The 27,500-nt window shown below is 36.7% G+C and overlaps 1 protein-coding gene across 5 annotated transcripts in view; it reads left to right on the forward strand.

Annotated features, from left to right (window-relative positions):
• The window catches only part of LOC149131029 (uncharacterized), a 440,128-nt gene that overhangs the window by 131,549 nt on the left and 281,079 nt on the right, over positions 1 to 27,500 (forward strand). For 2 of the 5 annotated variants that reach the window (XM_089342407.1, XM_089342408.1), the window contains exon 2: positions 5,194 to 5,207. The exons of the other annotated variants lie outside the window; for them this stretch is intronic. The gene's annotated coding sequence lies outside the window, so the exon portion shown is untranslated. The remainder of the gene's footprint in view (positions 1 to 5,193; positions 5,208 to 27,500) is intronic. 5 annotated transcript variants of the gene reach the window in all.

Here is a 27,500-nt window from a genome sequence, read left to right on the forward strand (position 1 = left end):
TATATATATATATACTCATAATTATGTAATTTATATATATTAGTAAACTGATAATTATTCACGCAACATAGCTTCGTACAAGGTGATCGTGTAAGTGGTATTCGTATACGCATACGAATATAAGCATATATAGCTATTTATACATACATGCATAGATACATATCTACTTTGTGAAATATACTACCCCCCCCCCATACACACACAGACATGGATGGATACACATTCGAGCATTTGTGTTTACTTATATATATATATACAAATATATATGCATCTATCTATGTATGTATGCATATAAACATAACTGTACACATATACATGTGTGTAGGTATTATAGGTATATAATTTATATATATGTACTTTTTATATATATAATATACGTGTGTGTGTGTGTGTGTGTGTGTGCGTGTGTGTTTAGGTGTGTATACGGTAGCGTCGTTGGTGACGTTGGCATCTTTTCATAAACTAGTCACTCATATTTTCTTGGAAATCGTAGATCTTACTACTCACATGCGCAGCGCTGCAGAGCTTAGCTAGCGAGCATATACACATGTATGTATGTATATATATATACATACATACCTGTATACATACTAACATACACACACACACACACACACACACACACACACATATATATATATATATATATATATATATATATACACACACACATATACATATATATACACATATACATATATATATAATGTATCTTTTGTGTTTGTGATAAGAAATATGTGTGACAAGTGTTGGTTCACCACCGCTTCTCTCTCCTCTCACCTGGCTTTGGCACCTGGTTTTCTATGTAAGCGCATCTTCAGCTGGTGGAGCTTAAATACGTGTGGGTTCAGCACCGAAACGTATTTCGACTCAGTGGTGCATATGAAAATCTTCAGTGTATGCAAACATGATCGATTCCTCCTCTACACTCATTCACATAAAGTGACGAACTGTAATATACACTCTTCGTCATGTGACCATTGTATTTGTGAAATGACGTGTTACTATGAAGGAGGAATAATCGTCCGTCATAATAATAATAGTAATAAGAATAAGAATTATATATACATACATGTGTGTGTGTATACTTTTTCTGCTGAGTTTTTTTTTATATTTCTTGGTTGTACATTCAAGCACGCGCACCTCGCCTTCTCTCTCTTTCATTCTTTACCTTTATCTATCTATACATACATACACACATACACACATAATGACACGAAGCTCTCGGACTTTGAGTCACTCTGTTACTTCTGCTAAATGTTAATAAAAGTACACACACATACACACACACACACACATACACACACACACATACACACATACACACACACACATACACACACACACACACATACACACACACACATACACATACACACATACACACACACATGTATATATATGCGCAAGTATGGTTGTGTGATTAATGTGTTCTCTTTGCAACTATGTGGTTCTAGGTTCAGTCCCACGGCGCGTAACCTTAGGCAAGTGTCTCTTGTGAGTTAATTTAGTCGAGAGAAATGTGTGTGTGTGTGTGTGTTTGCATTTATCTGACTCCCTGTTATCCTTTGGCATTTATCTGACTCCCTATTATCCTTTGTATACGTCCTCTTAACTTAGAGGTTCGGCAAAACACCCCGATAGAATATGTACCAGACTTTCAAAAGTTAGTTGTCTTTTCAAGGCTTTGCTTCAGCATGGCTGCAGTTCACTGGCTGAAACAAAAACATGTTGCGAAAATTAAGCATATGTTGTGCTACGATGTTTCAAAACCGTTAAAAGCCCACCTAAACAGTGAGATTCAGAATATAACCTGCATTGGAAAGATAGGCCATTAGTAAAAATAAAACTAAAGATATCACGACAAACACCGAAGAGCTCCTCTCGAAGGCGTTTTTAGTTTTTCAAAAATACTTACCAGTGCATTTGGTTGCACTCGGGCACAATTCGGTAATTCGTTAGCGGAAAGTTTTCGTGGAGGGCCCATTATAGCTACTGAATCTTTCATATTTAATTTTCTATTAATTATATCTTGGTGCCATTATAGTGTTTCACAGCCTATTATTTATTTCCGGGTAAATATATATAGTTTGAAAATCCTAATCCGTCTATTTATATATTATATAAACATGTATTCCCCTACCCGACTCTCTTTCTTCTTTTGACATTTTAAACTTTGTCTTTCAGACATCAGTTTTTCTTTCTTTGTCACTCTTGATAAATGTTTCGTGTTTTTGAACCTTTTCGACTTCCTGTGGCTAATAAAAAAACAAAACATCATCACTCTGCGCGCGTAAGCGAAAGCAATGTATTGTAATCCCCCGTCTTATTCTGTGTGTTTGTCTGTTAGCGGCGAGCTAACAGAATCGTTATGGCGTTGGACAAAATGTTTAGGGTCGTTTCTTCCATCTCTAATTCGTTCCGAGATGTAATACCACCGAGGTCTTTGCCTTTCACCCGTTCAGGGTAAAATGAGCTCTTTACTCTCCCTTGCTCTCCTTATTTATCAATCCACCTTATGCTTCTCTTATGTTTCTCTTTGTTCTATCATCGCTTCAGCCCCCCCCCCCCATACGGCTCTCATTTTCTCTTTAATACCCTCCTCTACTCCTTCTGTCTTCATTATTCTCTTTCTTCGTCTTCTTTCCTTTTTATCTGTCCAAACCCTTCTCGAACGTTTCACCTCACTTTTTTTATATATCATCACCTCATCTCCACACTCTCATTTTCTCTTTCTACTCCTCACCCTGGCTTTTCTCTCTCTCTCTCTCTCTCCCTCCCTCCCTCTCTCCCTCCCTCCCTCCGTCTCTCCCTCCCTCCGTCTCTCCCTCCCTCCCTCCGTCTCTCCCTCCCTCCGTCTCTCCCTCTCTCTCTCCCTCTCTCTCTCTCTCTCCCTATCTCTCTCTCTCTCCCTATCTCTCTCTCTCTCCCTATCTCTCTCCCTCTCTTTCTCTCTCTCCCCCTCTCTCATATCCTCTCATCTACTTGTCCCCTTCCATAATCTTTACCCTTAAACTCTTCCTGACCCTTCACCTCCACACTTTTCCCATTATTCTCCTCTGCTCCCTACTCTCTCCTATATTCAGTTTGCACATCATCATCATCATCATCTCTCCTCCTATATCATATCTCATCTTTTCCTCCCTCTCTCTCCCTCCTCCTCCTCTCCCCTCTCCTCTCCACTTAACATTATATCACTCTTCTCTTCAGCTCCTTTCTCTCCTTTCCACCTCACTCTCACTCTCACTCCCCTCTCTCTAATTCCTTCTATTCCTACTGCAGTAAACACACTACCTCCTCCTCCTCCTCCTCCTTCTCCACATCCTTTCCTAACTTCCTTCACTCCTTGATGTTACTTATGTTGTACTCCTAGATACTCCTGTCCAGTATATCGCTGTCTTCTGCTTCATACTGGTAGTGGTCTTAAAAAGTGTGGAGGTGGTGTATGGTTATGGTGGTGGTGGTGGTCATATTCATGATAATGTTGGTCTATTATTATCATCATAATCGTTATTTTCCAGTTGTTGTTGTTGTTGTTCGTCCTCACTCTCATCATCATCATCATCATCATCATCTTCATCATCATCATCATCATTATCTTCATTATCATCAGAGCTCCATTCACTGAATTCTTAACAATAAAATCGATATTTATATTTTAGTTCAATCAGTTGAAAGAGAAAATGATAGATTTGGCTACACACACACACACACACACACACACACACACACACATTAGAGCCAACTACAACCGCATGAACTTATGTAAATATCCAAACATATATAAATAGAAGCCTCTGTAGTGAGTGCGTAGGTGTGTGTATGTATATATGTATGTAAGTGTATGTATGTATATGTATATATATATATAAATTCAAATATGTATACAAATAGATAGATGTGTTTAAATATGTATGCATATATAATTACATACATATACAAATATATACACATATGTATGTATATATGTATATGATGGCGTGATATATATATATATATATATATATATATATATATATATATATATATATATATATATATATATATATACATATATATATATATCGATTGATATTATGCAAAAGTGTCGTAAGTCCAAAACGTTGCCTTTTCAGAAAATGAAAAGATAGTTTCACCATTCCATAGCAAAACCGTTGTACAACACTTTGAGAATTTTGATATCTTGGCATCTCAAGCAGCTGGAGATACGATGGTTTGAACCAAAGAACCGGCTATTGCAAGCAAAAATAAATATTGAAAAAAAAAAAACGTATTTGGCCAAATTTGGACATGCGACAGTTTAACATAATAGTAACGATATACGCATTTGAATTTCTTTGTCTATGTATGTATGTGTGTATGTATGTATGTATTAGCAAAGTCGTTAGAGCGTCGGATAGAATGTTTTATGCTATTTGTTCCAACTCTTTGCGCTCCGAGTTCAAATCCCGTCGAAGTCAGCATTACACTTTGCCCCTTTTGTGGTCAATAAAGCAAGAAGTTGTCAATTCGAGACGGTGGGGCTGCAGAACTGTAAGAATGTCAGATCAGTTGTCTTGTAGTATTTGCTCCAGTTACTTGCGTTCTGAGAGGAAATCCTGCTTTTCACGAGTGGTTGACATTATCAGTCTCCCACCACTTAGTGCCATGGGCATCTTCAGCGGACTCCACACTGTTGCAAGCATTCGGAGCACGTCTCTGGTTTGCTTGTACCTTTTGCTCTCATTTCAATTACTATTGGTAACCCTGTAACGTACCATGGGTCCTGGGCACTAACTTCCCTTCTGACTAAAAGAATGTCTGTGTCTGTGCGTGCGTGCTTTTATTTTAGGTAGATTTTCTTTTTCAATATTTTCGTTATTATTTTAGTAATTATAATACGTATTTACCTCTGGTAGTGGACACCATGTTTATCACGTGACTTTTCAGTATTAATTTTCATAGCATTATTTACGTAATATAGAATTTTCGTATGTGTATAGTTATTACTCTGCGTTAATTTGCAAGTTTAAGTATTTTAGTATTTTTAATCCTCAAGAAACTTTTTATTTTAGGTAGATTTTCTTTTTCGATATTTTCGTTATTATTTTCGTAATTATAATACGCATGTACTTCTGGGTAATAGACACCATATTTATCACGTGACCTTTTAGTATAAATTCTATAGCACTTCTATTTTGGTTTAATCTACAGTAAATCGCCGGCAGGTAAGTCATGTTTTCTTATTTTAATTTTATAAACAATATTGACATCCGTCTTTTAGTAACTTTGTACACTAACACATTTTTTTTACTATTATCTACTTATTCCATAATGTTTTAACCTTGTTTACTATAATAATCTTTTTCAATATTTTTAGATTGTAACTCTTAATAATTATATTAATACCGTTAATGTAGGGATTAGTTTACAGATTTTGTCTCTTTATATATATTTTTATTTCTCATGTTTATGTTTATTCCTTGAATGATTTTAGGTATTTTCTTAGGGTTTGACCTGAGAGTGACTGATTTTGGGAGTAAAATCATTTCCCCGTTCTAATGAACTCGGATAGAATTTGCTTATGATTTTATATAGTCCTATTTCAGCCATGAAACGCGCGTAGTACTAACTTTTTACATTTATACTTCCATACTATATATCATCGTATTAATTTTTACTGTCCAATTTATAAATTTGACTTTTAAATTTCTTAAAATTAATATTTCTATGATTTATTTATATGATTTATATATATATATATTATTTAATTTAAATTTTTAGATTAAAATCTTAGATAAATATTGATATGGTACATGCCTCACAGCATGGATGTGGACGGGTTCTGAGTTGACTGAGTTGTAGAGTGGTGGTCCGTCTCTAAATTAGTTATATATATGGTACTTGCCCTTGAATATGTACAAAACACAAAGTACCCAACACACATGTATCAAACATGTGTTGAGTGTGCTGTACTTGAGCGTTAGTCGGAGGACTATTCGACCAAAACTGACCTAAACAACACCCAGGACATCAACGCCAACAACAACAACAACAACCGTTCAATGAATGAACATCTAAGCAATGACTCGACCTGCTAAAATTAACAGCAAGCTCTTCCTCAAATAATACTCTGCCCTCTTGAGAGTCGAAGGGACGCATTCGATGGAGTGGTCATAGCTGGGTATCCTTTTGTTATAGGTCTACTGAGTCATGTTTTGCACGATCCAACAAAGCGAAAATAATACGATCACCACTACCACCACCACTACGACCGCAACCACCACCACCACCACCACCAGCTCCACTACTATCAACACTACAACAACTGCTACCACCACCAACACTACAGTCACATCACCTCTGCCACCAACACCTCTACCACCACCTCCATCTCTGTCACCACCACCAACACCACCTCTCATCATCACCACCACCGACGTCTCTACCACCACCCTCACTACCTTTAGACCACTGCCACCGACACCATCACCTCAACAACAACAACAACAACAACATGACAACAATAGAATGCAATAAAGGGCAGACAGTATAGAAGAGGAATAATTAATGTTGCATTGATTAGAAAGCGATTGTTAATTACATCGCATGATTGATAGAGTAACTCTCTGTTTCTTTTACATTGAATAACAATGCTGTATATAATATACATATATACACTCGTAAATATGAATGAATTAATACGTACAATATGTGTGTGTGTGTGCTCATTCATAAAGGTGCTTAAATACATGTGTGTTGAGGTCTGTGAATGTTTGTGTATTTGTGAATGATGTATGTACGTTTATGTATATAGATGTGTATGTTTGTACATCTGTGTGTGTTTGTGTATATGTAAGTACATTTGTGCGTATGTATGTGTATATATATGTTAGTGCATAGATTTGTTTGTGCATATGTGTGCATGTTTGTACATGTAGACACATGAAACTTTGTTTATAACCCCTCCCCCGCATACACACACATACAGACACATGTTTAGGAAGGGAGTCTGAGAGACGTATATATATTCAGAAGAATATATATCAGTTATGTATGTATATACGCTTTTACATATAAATACAGGAACAAAAAGTATTGATATTTAACTTAATATCAATAGCTCTTTGTGTAGTTTGCGTGTATATCACTTCATGTGAAGTTAGATGACATTCTTTTAGCTCTACCATACAGTATTGAACACACTGTAACTAACGCATAAAGATATGTGAATATATCTATATGTATATATGTGTGTGTGTACATTTGTATATGTATGTGTATTGATATATATGTATACATATATATGTGCGTCTATATATTCATGTATACATGTGCAAAAATATACTGTCTCTGTATAAGTATATATTTATACACACATATGTGTATATATATATAAAGTATATATAATATATACATTTGTGTGTGTGTGTCTAGATGAATTTTTGAATACAAATAAGAGAAAGCAATATTCAAATAGATAATGTAGAGTTTATAATTATTATCAATCAATGTAATTATGTTTCATTCTTTTCCTACTCAAAGTTCGTGTACGTAATGCGCATATATCATCAATCGGGTAATATTTGGTATTCAAATAAATCTCTTTACCCACAATGCACCAGTTAGGCTGATTCTCATTTGCCACGTCAGCAAATATGTGGAAGACCCGAAATGTCTTTGGTCGACGCATTCTCCATCCAAACGCTTAAACAACATAATTGGGTGCCTAATTCGCAACGCAAGTTGAACTTTCGTTTGGTTTCGAACAATGTGTCTTTAACTGACATGCATAAGAAATTGTCCAAGTGGAATTTTTCTCCAAAGGCAACTCGATCGTTAACTCTTTTCGTGATATCCACTGGCTGTTTTTTTTCATATGAAAAACTTTTAGACATAAAGTGAGGTTTGAAGATTTATTAACGAATAGTTTTTGTTTTTTACGATGCACTATCTTTCCTGGAATAGTTCCGATCCACAGTCACTGAGTTTCCTGACGAATAGGGACAAAAATGCGGGGTTTTCTCTATTGCATGATTTGCGTAAGTCTCATGTATTTCCTTTTAGTGCTGTCCGGATATGTTATTAATACAGTATATACTATTCATTTACAAAGTTAGTGTTCTCTGAGTAATTATATATTCTTGGATGACACCAGTTCAGCCATTCCACTGTCTTAACCACCAATGTTACCTAAGCTTAAAGATCTAAGATTCACCGATTCTGTGTCGCGCTTTCCTTCATAATCAATTATAACATTCTGCTCGGTCAACGTATCTAACACTTTAACTATGAAACAAAACCAAACTCATACTCTCATATACATAGAGTACTATATTATTTTTACGAATAATACGAAGATTAATCAACTATAGAACGAAATGTATTATGGAGAGAAAATATATACTGTTTCTATTGACTGTACGACAATTGACTGATAACTATTTGAATTAGGTGTACCAATCCCTAACCTGCTGCAACTACCAATGACACACGTCTCTACCCTGCTCCTACCATCACTGTCACAACTGTCCCCTCTTCTTCAATACTCCCCCCTACACTAGACCCCACTAGTTTCTCTTTGTAGCTGATTCTTTCTCTTGCACTTTTACCAAACTCTCGCAATATTTTTCCGAGTCTTTCCATTCTGGGTTCAAATGCAACCAAAGTTAATTTTACTTTACATTTTGAGTTGGGGGGGGGGGGGTTAATAAAAGCACCACTGATGTCGATGGAATTGATCCTGCTCTTTCTTTTACATTTCAAGGCCTCTGCTGGAATTTGGCAAAGTCGTTAGAGCGTCAGGTTAAACTACGAAGTAGCATTTATTAAAGTTCTTTGCATTCTGCGTTCAAATTCTTTCGAAGTCGACTTTGCCTTTCATCCTTTCTGAGTTGATAAAAGAAGTACCAATTGAACATTGGGGTCGATGTAATTGACTTACCCAACCCCCAAAATTGCTGGCCTTGTGCCAAAGTTCGAAACCAATATTATTAAAAAAAGAAAAACTGGCATTCTGTTGGTTACGACGACGAGGGTTCTAGTTGATCCGATCAACGGAACAACCTGCTCGGGAGATTAACGTGCAAGTGGCTGAGCATTCCGCAGACACACGTACCTTTAACGTAGATCTCAGGGAGATTCAGCGTGACACAAAATATGACAAGGTTGGCTCTTTCAATTACAGGTATAACTCATTACTGCCAGCTGAATGAACTGGTGCAACGTGAAATGAAGCTTCTTGCTCAAGGACACAACGCGCCACCGGGAATCGAACTTACGACCGTGAGCTGAATACCCATAACCACTAAGCCACGCGCCTTCACAACCGTTACTATTATTATTATTATTATTATTATTAGAAACTTTGTTATAACCTTATTGTTGTTTTCTCTTTTGATCGATGTAAACCCCACCTTTTTCTGTGTTCTACCTTATATTTTCATGTAGTTCTCAGTATCTTGGGCCTTGGTTGCCAATAAAAGAAATCATCATCATCGTTATCATCATCGTGGTAGTGGTGGCGGCGATGGTGGTAGCGGCTTTAATATTTGTGTCCAAGTTATAAATCCTTATTGCAACAATTAGAAACATTCACCATCGTCATCATCATCACCACGATCATCATCATCACCACGATCATCATCATCATATAATTCATATCATCTTCATAACCGTCATCATCATCATCATCATAATAATTGCCATCATCAATACCACCACAATCATCATCGTCATCATCCCCACCACCCTGCATATACACATCGTCCATAAGGAGGCGGCGAGCAGCGCAGTAAAAATGTCTGCTGTACATTAAACGCCATATTGAGCAGACTATTTATTCGTCAACATGACGTTTGACAAGGTTAATCTGAAATAAGAAGCCACTGAAATTTAATGGTCCTTTAAATATACCCATAAATAGGTGTGTGTGTGTGTGTGTGTGTGTGTGTGTGTGTGTGTGTTACTATGGTATATGTCTATGTGTGTATGAGCGTGTAATGCATATATATATATATATATATATATATATATATATACACATATATATATATGTGTGTGTGTGTGTATATATATATATATATATATATATATGCTTACATGTTTTCGAATATTTATATGCATGTGTGTATATATGTGCATGTATATATGCATATATATGTATGTGTGTATATATAGACATATATACACACACAAATGCACACATGCACATGTTTATAAGTCTGCTGTGTTTACGTTTGTATCTACGTAGTTGTGTATGTATGTATGTATGTATGTATGTATGTATAAGTTTACTCTAACTATAAACGATGATGTATGAATATAAACGTATAGTTTGCCTGGTTTTATTTTTCCGAATTTTCTCACCGATTGAGAAAGAGCCAGTTTTTAGTCTAATAACAAAGCTTTTTCAGTCGAATTGATCGACATAGTAGCTTGGTTCCTACATACGTGTAAATGTAGTAGCCATGTAGGCTGACATGAATTCATGTGGACGTGTATCAGTACATATATCTATATACAGATGGATATATGGAATGCATGAGTGATATCACATAGGTAGATCTTATGTAATTTAGTCGTGCTTACGATAGCTTGGTTAGGTTTGTTCTTTCTGGTTTTGTGAACGGCAGCTTCTCACAATTGATATCGAGGGAGTTGCCTATGTAGCTAAATGCTTCAATAATTATGGATAGATATCTTCAGCTTTATTCTGAATTGACTAACATTATATTCTTATTATTTCGGTATATATATTTTCTTTCTCAATAACCTTTAACATTATATTGACATCTGCTGGGCCAATGAATTTTTTTTCTGTCTCAAATCATTATATCTGGCTTGTTAGGCTTGCATTTTATTGAAGCCGTGACTAAAACTTACGATCAGTAAACCAGAGTCCATTTAAATTGGTTTCAAATTTTGGCACAAGGCCAGCAGTTTCTGAAGAGGGGTTATGTCAATTAACTCCAGTACTCAGCTGGTTCTCGTATACATTCGCTACTTTCTTCCAAGGAATCTAGTGCTCTTTGTTTAGTTTTTCCTAGAGGCTGGCCAGATTGGAGCAATTTCGAGTATAACCAGCTGAAATTCCAAAGATAATCTAGAACTCGACTGAAGAAAGAAAGCTCCGAATGACCTATCCTTGTTTTTTGTGTATCGTCTGTTTTGGATGTTTTGTTGTCCCTTTTTTGTGTCATCTAACTGCCTGGATGTTTTGCGTTCTTGTCCCATTTTTGGTATTCCTGTTTCTATATAACACGAGGATGGAAGATACCAGATTTTAATGGCAAATAACATTTGTTTCTGCACCGGATATCAGCTTTAGGTTGGTGAGTTTACATTCATATAATATTATGTAAGATTATTCTTTAGAACTACTGTTTAATTGAATATTCTTCAGCAACAGCTGTGTGAGTGCTTCGTTGGGTGGAATATAACCAAGCACTATATATATATATATATATATATATATATATATATAATATCTCTGCAGAGTATATATGTATAACACATACATAATTGGAATCATAAACGACTACAGCCCGCTCCCCAGCCCCAAAATATAGCTATGCTTATGCTTCGTTGTATGTTTACAAACGATGAACACTCAGTGTAAGTAAGTTAAGCTGTGGCCGATATTGACGACGAGTCGCCATTTTAACACTTGCAAATGTGATGTCTACGAATGACAAGGGGAAACACACACACACACACACACACACACACACACACACACACACACACACACACACACATGTTGCACACATACATACGCCACACAAAAACAGGAAGAACTACAAATTCTTAATACACAAGACCAATATGTTGTTATTCCAATGGTGATGAAATATTCCAGACTAGATTAGTTGGCATATTTTTATTTTTTTATATTTACTTTTATGTGTTTGTGTGTTTACTGGGTTTTTTTTATTGTTGTTTCGTTTTATTGATGGGAAAGCTATTTTATATATATATATTTATTTTATTTTTGTGGGTTTTTTTTTTATAAATAGGTGTTTCTGTTTTGGGTTCTTTTCTATGACTTCTATCAATCGAAACCCGACAACTGCTGCACATAACAAACAACAACAACGAAATTATCGATGACAACAACATCAACATCAACAGTCTTTCAAAAGCTACATTAACTTCGGTACAAATAAACGACATCAACATCATTAACAATATTATCACCATCATCATCGTCATCATCAACACCACCATCACAAATACAATGATGACAGTGACCATCACCATCACCCCCACCAACCCTAACACCATCATCATCATCATCCTTACCTCCACCTCCGTCATCATTAGCACCCACAACTCCATTATCACCATCTGAAGAACACAGACAGGTAACTACGTTCTGTGATTAAGTTTTTCCTGTTGTTGTTGTTGTTGTCGTAGCAGTTATTGTTGTTATTTCTGGCTCATGACGTTGTTGTTGTTCTTTGTTGTTGTTGTTGTTCATGGTGATGTTGATGATGATGATGGTAATCTTCCCGAAACCAAAAACCAAGCAGAAAAATTAAATATTAAAAACATCGAAAAATAGGAAGATGCAGGAGGAAAGACTCGAGGGTGAGGTAGAGAAGGAAGTAGTAGTAGTAGTAGTAGTAGTAGCGGGAGTTGTGGTAGTGATGGCAGTAGTAGTGGTGATGGTGGTAGTAGTGATGATAGTGGTAGTCGCGGGGGTAGTACTTGTAGTAAGAAAAAGAATGATTCAAAAGAAAAGATGAATCTACAGGACACATAAAGAGACAAACAAATAAATAAATAGATAATTAAATAAAGACACTGGAAGAAAATGTAAAAAAGAAAAACGGACAGGAAACGGAGAACATTATGAAAGGAAACATAAAAATGTTTTGTTCACAAGACGAACAACCTTGAATGATGGTGGTGGTGGTGGTGGTGGCATTGATGGTGGTGATGTTGATGATGATAATTTCTTTTATTGGCCACAAGGTCCCATGGAAGACAATATCAAAGGACGAGGCACAACACAAAACTGGTGGGGTTTACAGCGATGAAGGGGAGTAGTAATAATAATAATAAATGCCCCGAGGCAGTACCAGGCAGTGGCTCTCATGGCTTCTCATCTTAACTGATTGGAAGTGTTACCATGTACATTGTTTTGTCTTGGTATAAAAAAGATGGGCTACTGCAAATATTCTGCTCAATACCACAGAGTTGCTTGTCAGCTGTTTGACCTTAACCAGTTGAGCATGTCCCTTGGTGGCTGACGATATGTGCATCTCTGATCAGGAGCAGAAGTAGTGGGGGAGCATCGTAGTCATGTGCTGAGTGGAATTCTTTGGGGTTTGGATAATTCTCCTCTGGAAACACGGGTGTTTTGCTCAACATCCTTAAACCTTATTCAGGGACCTTTTGAGCAGGATGGGCTACGCGACCCGAAGAAAATTCTAACTGGGCCCCACCTGCGAGATCATGCGCTGTTTATCTTGATATGAGATCACCATGTCGCGTACATATGGTTGTGATGCATGTGCCTGGTGTACCCTTATCAGACGGGTGGTCATGATGGGTATACTGGGCTTCGTATATTTTACCCCAGTGCCACTTTGATGGCATGAGCTGCTCACTCACTCAATAATAATAATAATGATGATGATAGAGTGTTCTAAGCACATAAAAGACTACTGAAAACTTATGAATACCTAAGGTTACAGGTAGCAAACCCGCTACTCACATAAATCCTACCAGGAACAAGACTGAACTTGAGTCAAACCAAAATAATAATAATAATAATGATGTTGATGATGATGACAACTTTATTTTAATAATGTTTTATATAAGAAATGATCGTAACGGTATCAATAACTATGATAAGAACAACAACAAGCTTAATGGTTCAGAGCACCGCGATGCGTGATCATGGAGGTGTGAGTTCGAGTCTCATAACCGGCCGCCAGCACTTTTTTTCTGCAAAATAGGGGTAGCTTATCCTGTTCAGGCTATATTATTAGCATTATCCTGCGTTTGAGAATTTAAAATCACTTCTTTAACTTTCTAAGACATCTGAACGCTTCTAAAGCAAACTTCGTTTGTTTGTTTACGTTCATCGAAATTTGAATGTATAATGATAATAATAATAATAATAATCCCTCTAGCAAATATGCTGAGAAAATCCAGGCCTGCCCATGAGCTTACCAAAACCAAGATGAAAGTAAACCACCGATTTCATATGGATGACTTCAAGCTATATACAAAACATGAGAAAGGTTCTTTAAACCAAACAGTAAAGATATTGGAGATACAATAAGTACGCGGTGCTAAATATGAAGAGATGCCAGAAGGTAAACGCTGGTGGCAGAAAATTGCCACAAGACGACATCATTAGAAGGTTGTGGTATAACGAGAGAGAGAAATAACTAGGATCGCTGCAAGAGGAGAAGGGTCATGGGAAGTGAAATGAGATAGGAAAATCACTAAAGAGAATTAGGAAGGGGCCCGAAAGAAAATTGAATGAAGCTACTAAATCGAAGGAATACCATTAAAACATGGGGTATACAAGGGTCGAGATATTCTCTGCCCTTTCCGAAGTGGACAAAGGCCGAGTTATAGAACTTGAATGAAAGAACTAGAAAATCGCTCACAGTGTACAACGCACAGCACTCGAAAAGTAACGCCGACAGGCTTTACCTACCAAGAAAGGAAGGTGCAGAAGACACGGTCAATACTGCGGTCAATAGAGTTCTGGAAAATTATACTGTGCAGAGTAAAGAGAGACTCTTATAGAGATACACAAAGAGCGACTGAAACAATAGGAGAATTCCAAGAGAAAAGGAAGAACAGCAGAATAAGCAAATGGGAAGAAATGAAATTACATGGCTAATTACATGGCAAGAAACCGAGAGTGTTGGATGTAAAGAACGCTGGCTGTGGTTGACGGGCGGGAAGTTTAAGCAAGAAACAGAACCATAGAAAGAAGTCATTAGAACAAATGTGATCGAGGCAAAGATCGACAAAGCTCAGTCAGACAGCAAATGTAGAATCTGCAGGAAAAAGGAGACCTCTTGACTGAGTGCAGAATACTAGCACAAAAGGAGTATAAGCAGAGACAAGAGTTATGTAGATAAAAGAAGATGCATTGGGGTGTTAGCTGAGTGTGTGGCTCGAAACAAAAGTGGTATGAACCAGAAGCTGTGAGAGAAAATGAGAATTACAGCATCTTGTGGGACCTCTTCATAAATTCTGACCGTAATGTTGAAGCAAGAAGTCCAGATAGGAATATAGAAAACAAAACAAACAGTGTCAGATCATAGATTTTGCAGTTCCCTCGGGTAGCAGAGTCGAGGTTTCTACATACTCATAATATAACCTGATTTAACAATTCTTGGGTTGTTTGAATCAAGATTTTCATTCAATGGAAGTGTGAGTGTTGGCAGTGGCTGTGTGGTTAAGAAGCTAGCTTTGCTAAAACGTGGTTTCAGGTTCAGTCCCTCTGCGTGACAACTTAGGCAAGTGTCTTTTACTATAATTCCCGCCGACAAAATGCCTTTTGCGTGAATTTGGAAGATGGAAACTCTGTGAAAGTCCGTCATGAGATAGATAGATACATACATACATACATATTTGTGTGTATGCGTGTGTGTGTGGGGGGGTTGACAATCGATGTTGATTTGTTTCCTTCTACATAACCTAGCGGTTCGACAACATAGGCTAAAAGAATAACTTCTGGCATCGATTTATTCGACTAAACATTTCCAGGCTGTGTCCCATCATGGCCGCAGTGCTATGACTGAAACTGATAAAAGATATATTTGAACGAAAATTAGCGTCCAAAATACACTGGCAGAAGTGTGCCGCTCTTTAACAAAACAAGCAGTATGATATAGAATGGTTGATACGTATAAACCTTCTTTCGTATACCGACATAATATGTATCGCCACCTACATAGATTCACATCTACACAAACACATGGAATTTAACACACATACTGGTATATTTATCACAATTTATCACACATATAGATGCTCAAAGAAGACGTATAAGTTAGTGTGTAGGTGTATATACAATTTCGACGCTTGCATATGTTCATTCATAAACAAACATTCCTATATAATGTATGTATATAAGTGTGTGCATGAACGTATATATGTATGAATTTATATATGAATGTATGTATATTCGTGTGTGTGTGTGTGTGTTAATGTACTTATAAATATCTGTGTGTGTGTGTGTGTGTATATATATATATATATATATATATATATGTATATATAATGTACATGTGTGTCTCTCTCTCTCTCTCTCTCTCTCTCTCTCTATCTCTCTCTCTCTCTATATATATATGTGTGTATATATATATATATATATGTGTGTGTGTGTGTATATATAGAGAGAGAGGTGCTGTGAAGAAGTTATCGGAGGCATGTTTAATAAATATAAATTCGGTTTAACTGTGTAAACAAACGCTAAGAAATTGACTGTGTTTATGAAACACCGTTTGTGAATTTATTCGCAATTCATACACACACTACAAACTGTACTTGTGTGTGTGTTCGTATGTTTATGTATATAAGATATATAGATATGTTATATATACACACGTATGAGTTTACGTATGTCTGTGTCCACGTATGCTTACGTATGTTTGTATCCATAGTGTGTGCGTATCTATCTATCTATCTATCTATCTATCTATCTATCTATCTATCTATCTATCTATCTATCTATCTATCTATCTATCTATCTATCTATCTATCTATCTATATATATATATATATATATATATATATATATATATATATATATATATATAAATAAGATAGATGGATAGATACCCATTTGTATGAATTTATATATAAACAGAATGAAATTAGAAAATCAGTTTGTTTGGGAAACCAAGTTCCACAGATGTCAGTTTGGGAAAATGATTTGGAAGGCGAGAAAAGCGGAGTGAAGAGAGCAGCCAGGTGGAAATACCCACAGGTTTCCATCTTCTTACACATGGGTGACGAGATTGAAGTTTGCGGTCAGGGATAGGGTGGATTGCTTCTCTAAGCAAATATATTCCTTAACACTCTCATTTCATCTAATTACTGTATATGCGTGTGTGTAGTGGGTATTTATGTAAGTGTGTGCGTGTGTATGTGTGTTTTAGTATGTTTGTGTATAAGTGTGTGTGTGTGTATATATATATATATAAACGTATCTTTAAATATGCCTATATAAAGCTCTCAATCTATTTTGCTCACTATGTTTTATGTATGTATGTGCGTGTGTGTATATATATAGAGAGAGATAGATAGATAGATATAGATATAGATATATGTGAGCATGTATGTATATGTGTGTCTATGCATTTATGTATGATTATACCATGTTCTATGTATATATGTGTGTCTGTGTGTAGATGTATATTTGTATTTGTGTATGTTTATACATGTTCGTGTGTATGTGTGTGTCTGTGTATTATTGTTAGCTTATTCTTGATGGCAAAAAAATTTCCAAGTTTGATTAGAGAACTCAATTCTTTAAAGGGATGTGTATTTACACAATTATTACCATATCATAGTGGATAACTACAAGTGTACAACTGTTTCGCTCCTCCGAATTTATCATAGCAATACGATATAGTTGCCGGATTTGCTCATATATATATATATATATATATATATATATATATATATATAAGTAAAGGTAATAGACCTCATTAAGGCATCATAAATCCAATGAAAATACTGGTTAGTTACCAACCTCTAGAAAGTTCAACTACAATGTAACCATATAAACCGTGATTCATATATTTATATATTTAAAGAATAAGGAGAAAATGGAGAGGAATTAATAAAATTATTAATTGATTATAAAATATGACAACATCTCTGACAGCTGTTTCGATTCAGAAATCTTTAGATAATTAAAATCATTATAAGATGAATCTGTTCAGAGGTTGTAAGGATATAACCGTTAACGGTTTTATATATAATTACGTCGTAAGCCGACAGGTTTTGGATTCTTAGCATGCTAAGAAAGTGACCATATCCCATTGATTTCCTTTGAGGGAGAACGGTAACAGGCGCAAGAGACGAGTAATTGTTCAAGTTTATCATTTTATGACATTATTATCTGAAAATGTTCGTTTATCTTCCTAAAAGTCGAAACAACTCTGTGGTTAAGTGTGAAGAGAAAAGTGGGTTTCTCGATTTTTTTATCTTTTATTTCCATTAATTGCTTTTTCGTATTTTTCTCATTTGTATCTTTTTGTATTTCCGTGTTATTCTTGGTCAATAGAACGCTAAAAATATATATAATGGTGTGACTATTTAACGAAGGGAAACTAAAGATGATTTAGCAGTGCTTTAGACTCTATTCACCTGGAAACGTGCATGTATAGAGCAATTGTTTGATCATATTAATGCAATAATGTGTATAATATATGTTATATTCAGCAACTACAAACTGATACTGGTGCGCCGAAACAATTGTAATGAGTTTTGATAAAGCCTGTTCATTCAATTTTCTTTTATGAAAATTCATTTTGTATATACGCTGCGGATACTCGCGGATTTCCACTTGTATATCAAGTTAAAGGAAAGGTCCTACTGTATGATAGCATCTGGTAGCCGATGCCTAAAGAGGAGCTTTGGAAAGCCCCCTACAAGGTTATTACCCAGATGATATTAGATAATATTGACTGTAATTCCACAACCGGATAATGTTACATGTATAAACACATACACACACACACATATATATTTATATATATATATCCATTCATCCATATATATATATATATATATATATATATATATATATATATAATCTTTTATTATATATGTATTTTTGTATATATATATACACATACACACATCTGTATGTGTATATGTTTTATATATGTGTGCATGTATATATATATATATATATATATATATATATATATATATATATATGCATGCTTTCGTAGGTACCCACACAATTCATGCGTATATGTGTGTTTTCCCAACATCATCATCATCATCAGCTGTAGCAGTAACATTACTGTTGTCGTTGTTTTTGTACTAGTTGTTGTTATCACACACATAAGCTTCGATATCATACCTCCAGCACCAATGACCTCTCCCACCTACACCACCACCACCACCAACAACAACAGCAACCTAACATTATAATCACAACACAACACAACATCGCGTCTGACACCCCCCTCTCCCACCACACACACACACACACACACACACATCAACTACTGAACCTTCCACTACAACACCGACCACTGTCATCAGCCCCACCGCCAACACAACACACTGACAGCACTACCCCGTCCACGTCGTCCCACCACCACCAGTTAACCAAATGCTCCACCGTCCCCTCTCCACCCCCCCCCTCCTACCATCCTCCTGTATTTATCTGTTTGCTCTTCTAGCAATATTGTAATCTTTCCCGAACAATCCTTACAGCCAGTCTTGCAGAAAATTGGTTTATTCGATTTTGCTATTGTTTCCTGACGCTCCTCAGTGTGTGTGTGTGTGTGTGTGTGTATGTGTGTGTGTGTGTGTGCACGCGTACATACATGTGTATAAATGTATAAGTATATTTGTATATATAAATGTATGTGTGTGTGTGTATGTATATATATATATATATATATATATATATATATATATATATATATATATATACTTAAATGTATGTATGTGTGAGTGTATGTTTGCTTGCAGTGTGGTTTCTGGCAGTATAAAGTAGAGTATTAGTGTACGAGAGAGGAGGAGGGAGAGAGACAGGGGAGGTAACTGTTCCGGTTTGGTTGATCGACTGGTTGGTTGGCTGGTTGGGAATGTTCCTAGGAATTACCAGGACCTAAGCTGGCGTGACCTGATGGTACAGACTTTCAGTTTATACAGCTAACTGTTCGTCTCTCTCTATATATATCTGTCTACTTGTCTATGTTTCTCTTGTTTATTGTTATCGTCATCATCCTCATCATCATTATTATTATCATTATTATTATTATTCTTAAGTTGGCAAGCTGGCTCAATCGTTAGCATATCAGACAAAAATGCTTGGCGATATCTTCTTCCGCCCTTTTTACGTTCTGCGTTCAAATACTGCCAAAACTGTGTTTGCCTTTCATCCTCTTGCGAATTTGTAAAAAAAGTACGAATCAAGTCCTGGGGTAATCGACTCCCTCAATTTATACACGTCTATCTACATGTTGCTTTGTCTTCTTTTTTTTTTGTTATCTTGATGAGTTGTGGTAAGACCGAAGTATCACTGCTGATGTTACCAGTTGGCTACAGAAACAACTTACATTCTGTATTTCTACCAACTGACCTCTTCAGTTATTTCTTTTGGTTGTTTTTCTTTTATTTTTTAAAACACTCCTAATGGAAGATTTTGTCTACCGATTGTTTGGATGCTCGCATTTTTCTCTCACTTTGTCAAGAAATTTAATCTTTCTTGTGTTTATATTTAGGAAGTTGAATGCTAATTGGAATTTACCAACAGCCCAAGTTAACTGCAATTGCGACTCTAAATATTTCTTTACCCACTTAAAACAATTGTCTATCATCGTCATCATATATATATATATATATATATATATATATATATGTACACCTTCTCCTCGACTTACGACCGAGTACCTTCCGACTGACAGGTCGTAAGTCGATCAGGTCGCATGTCGAATTTATATTTTTCAACACTATTTTCATTCATGCAACTGATGCTTGAAAGCGACTGAGTGAGAGACAGTGGGAAGCAGATTTTTTATTTAATTATTCTTTTATTTTTTTAATTTTTTGTGGTCGTAAATACGGATCGTCGTAAGTCGAGGAGAAGGAGAAGATGTATGTGTGTGTGTAATCCTGGTTATGACTTATAACTGCATCCAGTAGAGAAGCCCTAATTCGGAAGTTCCAGGATCTTGACGAGTGTTGAATCCCTTCTTACCCACTCTTCTTCCTGGTCACGGAACTGCCACTTACAGACACCTCAAGGGATTTAGAGCAGATGAAGCCCGTCAGCTCATCAAAGGCTCATCTAAGAGAAGGTAACTCCACACGAATCTTGCTTCCTGATAACTGCTGGGTTCGTGGCAGTTGTTGCAACAGACCAGTACAAGTTTGAAAGTAGTTCGAGTCGGAGTGATTCTGCACAAATCATGCCCAATGTGCTATTTTTAATCATTGTGATAGGTTGCTTAGAAAACCAAGACACTAACACGATGGCATTTCTTCAACTCTTTGCAGATGGGTTTTGCTGTACCCTCATTCGTCGAAGCGTCGAGAGAATTCAGTTATGTGTGTGTGTGTGTATATATATATATATATATATACATACATATATATATATATATATAGTTTTTCCAGGAAAGACAGCGGTAGCATCACTCCGATTAGACGTGTTCCTACTGTACGGGATTGGAAAAGATAATGATCATAGATGAACATACGGTGACCTGCGTGCACAGACCCGACAACATTTCTAACGAGTTAAAGAAAAGCAAATATCAGGACTTGATCGACGAGGTCCTTGTTATGAGATGACTCGCGGCCTCATTCCCTAGATCGGTGCGCTATTCTTGCAGGAGATTGGTCCGGAGCCCAAACAACCGAAGAATGCTACTGTGGAGATAAGCATAGCAGCTGAAAGCAGCTCAAGGTGGCTGTTCGTTGACAAGAGACTAAAGGTGGAATCCTTCGGCGGGAAAAAAAAAACTAATTCAATCGTCACTACCCCACATAGGTGAAGCTTACAGGTCCGGAGCGAAAGGCCTGCAACCCTGAAATACTTTCTCATATGGAAGAATTTTCGACATTGCGATGGATTTAGAAGAAAAGTTTGCAATTCCTCTGAGTAGTTCCTGCAGATTCTGCGTGGGACAGAGCATCTCTGATATTTATTTCATCTTCACCAATCAAACTAGTTTAAACTACGTAGAGACGCGTTTATATTCTCCTTGATTCGACTTTCTAAAATCTATTTCGAGGTATAAACTTTCTCCATTTGTTCTGGCTTCACCAGGCGAGTATACTACTATTCATTTCGTTTAGTATCTGACTACTTTATCCTATTATTCAATTACATTTTATCTACCTTTGTCTAAATAAAATTACACTTTTATTTTTATTTCATTCTCACTGCTTAACATACTTGCAATCATCTTAAGACATGCGCTCTTTATAATTCATCAGTGAAGATTAATAATGTTGTGAATACAAAACGCTTTCGTTGTAGCTTCATGCCGACCGGTTTATAAACATAAGAGTGATTCCTCTTTATGGCAGACATGCGGCGTTGTGCTTAGTTAGGATGTTAGACTGACCATCATAATGTCGTAGATTCAATTCCTGGACCTTGTGGCACGTTGTATCCTTCAGCGAGACACTTCATTTCGCACTCATCCAGTCTACTCACATGAAAATGCGTACCAGCCAAGTGCTGATGCAGCTCTCTCTCTCTTTCTCTCTCTCTCTCTCTCTCTCTCTCCTTCTCTCTCTCTCTCTCTCTCTCTCTCTATCTCTTTCTCTCTCTCTTTTCTTCCTCCAGCTAGCACACTATATCATCATCATCATCATTTCCCATGCTGGTACATGTGGGACGATTTGACGGGATCCGGCAAGCTGCAGACCTGCGTCGAGCTCCAATGTTTACTTTGGCATGATTTCCGCGGCTGGATGCCCTTCCTAACGAAAAACCCCTTTACAGAGATTACTGGGTACATTTTTCTTTCATGCCATCGGCACTAGTGAGGTTGCCAAGTAACTTAGAAGACGAGAAAGAGCAGGGAAAATGTAAAAGGAACAAGTCCCTTCGACTAAGAGGTGGGTGATACTGAGAGGGAACTGCGAATGGCGGTTATGGTTAATACATGTGTTTGTGTCTCTTTGTGTGCAGCCAGTGTAGAGAGAATGTGTTTTTGATAGATAAATCGATATTTGCGAAGTGATCTTAATGTTTGTCTCCTCAGAGTATCGAATTACTCTGAAGCAGAGATGAAATATAGCTTGTAACTATCTAAACTTTAAAAAAACCAAAACGACACAAAATGATTGGAAGAAAAATACGTTGGTGAATTTACTCGTGTTAAGAATGGCAAATGGGAAGAAAGCTTAAATCCAGGAAAGGATAGAAGACTGCGTAGCAAAATAAAGAAAATTGGAAAACGAAGTAGGAAAACAAGAGAGAAGACAAAATGAGAGAAATGAGATTGGCCGAGAAATGAACGAGATGCAAACGGGAGTGAAGAAGGCGCAGGCCTAGCAGTGTGGTTAAGAGACTCACTTTGCAGCCACTAGATTTGGGGTTCAGTCTTAAAGCGCGGCACCGTGGGCAAGCGTCTTTTATTATAGCCCTTGGTGGACTAGTGTCTTACGAGTGAATTTGGTTGACTGATTTGAACTCACAACGCAAAACTCGAGAACAGATGCCGAGGCTCTAACGATTCCGCTCGTGCGCCTCCTTAATGGCTTTTGATTTTAGGCACAAGACCAGCAATTTTGAGGGCAGCAGGTTAGTCGATACCATCAACGCCGGTACTTTAACTAGTACTTTACTTTATCCAACTCGAAAGGATGAAAGTCAAAATTGACCTCAGTGGAATTTGAAATCAGAACGTAAAGAGTTGGAAGAAATGTCAGTTTTTTTTTCTCCGACGCTGTAACGATTCTACCAGCTCGCCATATTTAGACAACGATAATAATTCAATTTTGGCACAAAACCAGAAATTTTGAGGGGAGGGGCCAAAGTCGATGACTTTGGCCTAGAACTTGACTGTTACTTTATCTCACGACTCCGTAGGGAAACGAAAATGCAAAATTGACCATGGTAGGATTTGAACTCGGAAAGTAAAGAACCGGAATAAACATCGAAACAAAAAAAAAATCTTTTTTTTTTTTTCCGATGTTTTAATGATTCTGCCGGTTCACCAACTCAGTGACTTCTGATTTTGGCATAAGGCCAACGAGTTAATCGATGCTATCGACTCCAGCAAGTTAATTGTTACTATATCTTATCGACACAGGTGGGATGAAAGGAAAAGTTAACCGCAGCAGGATTTGATCTCAGAGCGTAAAATGTCAGAACAAGTATAGCAAAGGATATTTTTCTTACGCCCTTAGGATTTTGCCAACTTGTAACCTTTGTGTGGGGTTGGGGAGCGATAAGAGCAAAATTTAATGGCAAGTAATTACCTTGATTAGGTTTTTATATGTTGTGTTTCAGCAATTGCATATCACAAGGTTACTGGTTCGATTCGAATTAAAAGATGAAAGACAAAAGTAAGTTAGGTTTTTTTTTTTTTTTTGCTTTTTTTTTTTAAGAATTAGATTTTTTTTACTGAGAATACGAAGAAAATTGAAATGTCTCTGTAAGCTACACAATCTCTTAATCTTCCAGCAACACAAATACACACAATGCCGGATAATATGTGTGCGTTTGTGTGTGTGTGTGTGTATGTGTATGTATATATATATATATATATATATATATATATACGTGTGTGTGTATGTATATATATATATATATATATATATATATATATATATACACGTGTGTGTGTATGTGTATACGTATATATGTATATACACACACATATATACTTTCTCATTGCGTCTCTCTCCCTCTAGATATGTGTGTGTGTGATTGTGAGTGTGAATGTATGCACACGTACATACGCACGAACACATATTCGTGTGTACATATGTATTTGTGTGTGTGGTATATATATGTGTGTATATATATATATATATATATATATATATATATATATACATACATACATATGCGCTTACACACTCGTGCACACACTTATTACGTTAACAAGGTCTTGTTGCTTGTATCCTCTTCTCCCCTCTCTCTCTCTCTCGTCTCTCCCCATCCTTCCATGGCACACACTCCACACTATCTTATCAGTAATGGCTGTTAGCATTAAACAACATAGAACAGCGGCTTACGTAACATAGTCAAATACTGATTAGATTTTGCCCGTGTCTGCTTCTGTGTGTGTGTGTGTGTGTGTGTGTGTGTGTGTGTTTAATCTCGTGCGTTTGTGGGCAGATTACTGTCGTGTGTGTACGTGTGTATATGGTGTGTGTATGGGCTTGTGTGTTTGTGTGTGTGTGTGTTCTTTGTGATTAGATTCATGGATTATGTATATTGAAAGTAAGACGTGTGCCATATATAAATATATACACAGATACATATACACACGCACTCACTTGTACGAACATACATATATAAATACATACGCATACATACTGACATATGTATACATGTATATACACACACATATGATCCATACATGCGTATATACACATATAGAAACATGCATATACATACATTCATACACATACATGCGCACACATATACATACATATATACATACATACATGCATGCAGAGAGAGAAACACACATTCTTCTATTTAAAACAGCGATGCCTCAACGCCATGATAATTTTTTCTTCCTCACAAACCAGCAACGACATCCTGAACAACATCCAGTAATCTTAAAAGTCTGAGTACTAGCGTAAATCATTAGTACTCGGATAAATATAATTAAAATACTCAGGCATGGTCGTGTGGTTAAGAAGCTTGCTTTGCTACCATATGGTTTCGGGTTCAGTTCCACTGCATGGCACCTTGTGTTAGTATCTTTTACTTAAGTCTCGGACCGACCAATGCCTTGTGAGTGAACTTGATAGACAGAAACCGTGAGGAAGACCGTCGTATATATATGAGTGCGTGTGTTTGTGTTTGTCCCCACCACCGCTTCAGAACTGGTACTGGTTTGTTTACGTGCCCGTAACTTAGCAGATTGGCAAAAGAGTCCGATAGACAAAGTAGTAAACGTGATAACTAATTAGTACTGGTGTCGATTTATTCGTCCAAAATCCAGGTGCCCCAGCATGACCACATTCCAATGACTGAAAGAAGTAAAAAGAAAAAGAAGAAAGCGCTTTTGTATTGAGTACAATTGTTTCTGTTCGTTATAAACCACATACACACATTTACCTGTGTATGTGGTTTATCCGTAGTAGATCCACATCCGGATCCTTTTAGCCCAGGGTATAGTGTATTTGGCCAGTTTATTTTGGGGTTTTTTTTTCGATGTTCTAACGATTCTGCCAGCTCACTGACCTCACTGAATTCTGATTTTGGCATAAGGCTAAGGAATTAATCGATACTATTGACTCCAGTGAATTACTATATCTTATCAACACAGGTGGGATGAAAGGCAAAGTTGGCCGCGGCAGGATTTGATCTCAGAGCGTAAAATGTCAAAACAAGCATAGCAAAGGATATTTTTCCTGCGCTCTTAAGATTTTGCCAGCCTGCAACCTTTTTTTTTTTTTTTTTTTTGGTGGTGGTGGGGAACAATAAGAACAAACTTTGGAGGCAAGTAATTACCTTGAATAGGTTTTTATATGTTGTGTTTCAGCAATTGCATATCACAGGGTTACTTTTAGCTGGGGTTATTTTTTTTTTGTCCTTTTGGGGGGGGGGGGGGTTCTTGTAAGTGAAATATACCTCAGCTATACTTCCAAATTTGAATCCATTTTACTCTCTAAAAAATTGTTGATAGGTTATGAAAGATAACTGAGGTTGATGTGATGTTGTGGTTTGTGCCAAGACAGGATTAAAAGAGAAAAAGAAAGATAGACACGCTAGCAACAGCACCTTATTGTAGTACCAAGCGTGTGAGGCTTGTGGGTTTATATACTCACAAAGATAACTACACTGTGATGTTTTGTGTGTTTGTTTGTGTGTAAAATCCACACCGTAATCTTTCCGAAAATAAATTCAGTGTAAATTATATTGCTATTTTCCTAAAAAAGGGTTTCTCAACAATCTGTTATTTACGTGAAAATCTTCCACCGTCGTCACTATCACTCTCCCACCTCTGTTTCGCAATCTACCAGTCTATACCTCCATCTGCATGACTGCGTCTCATTTTCTGTTTTTCTCTGTTCCACTATCCTAAATAAATTCAGAGAGAGCAATAAAGAAAGATGGAAAATCAGAGAACTGAAGGTGAGGAAAGAATAACAGTTTGACGTCACACAAACGTAAGGCTACTATCATCACCGTCGGTTCCAGCTCTTTCTCTTTCTGTCTGTCTCTCCCTCTCTTTTGCTCTCTCTCCCTCCTTACACATCCATGGCTCTCACTTTATATGCGTCTCTTTCTATTCTTTGTATTCCACTCTTCTAAAGAGTGACATTATAAGAAAGATTGTTTTTCTACATCTACCTTGAATTAACGAAGTGCAGAATGTGATTTGGGGAAAATTTAGCTGCTATTTCGCTACACTAATATCATACAGACTTCCTTGTGAGGTGGCCATTAGCGAATATACGTATGGTTATGTGGTTATTCGTGTTGTAATTGATGAATTTATAAACCACCACTACCATCTCCCCCAAATACTACTACTACTGCTACTACGACTACTACAAGCTTTGATACTGAGACATGTTAGAACAATACTCATTGATCATTTAATTTCCTGTTTGAAACCAATAACTGAATTGTCACCTGA

The sequence above is a fragment of the Octopus bimaculoides genome, chromosome 26 (assembly GCF_046866305.1).
Source record: "Octopus bimaculoides isolate indiv1 chromosome 26, ASM4686630v1, whole genome shotgun sequence".
Taxonomy (NCBI): domain Eukaryota; kingdom Metazoa; phylum Mollusca; class Cephalopoda; order Octopoda; family Octopodidae; genus Octopus; species Octopus bimaculoides.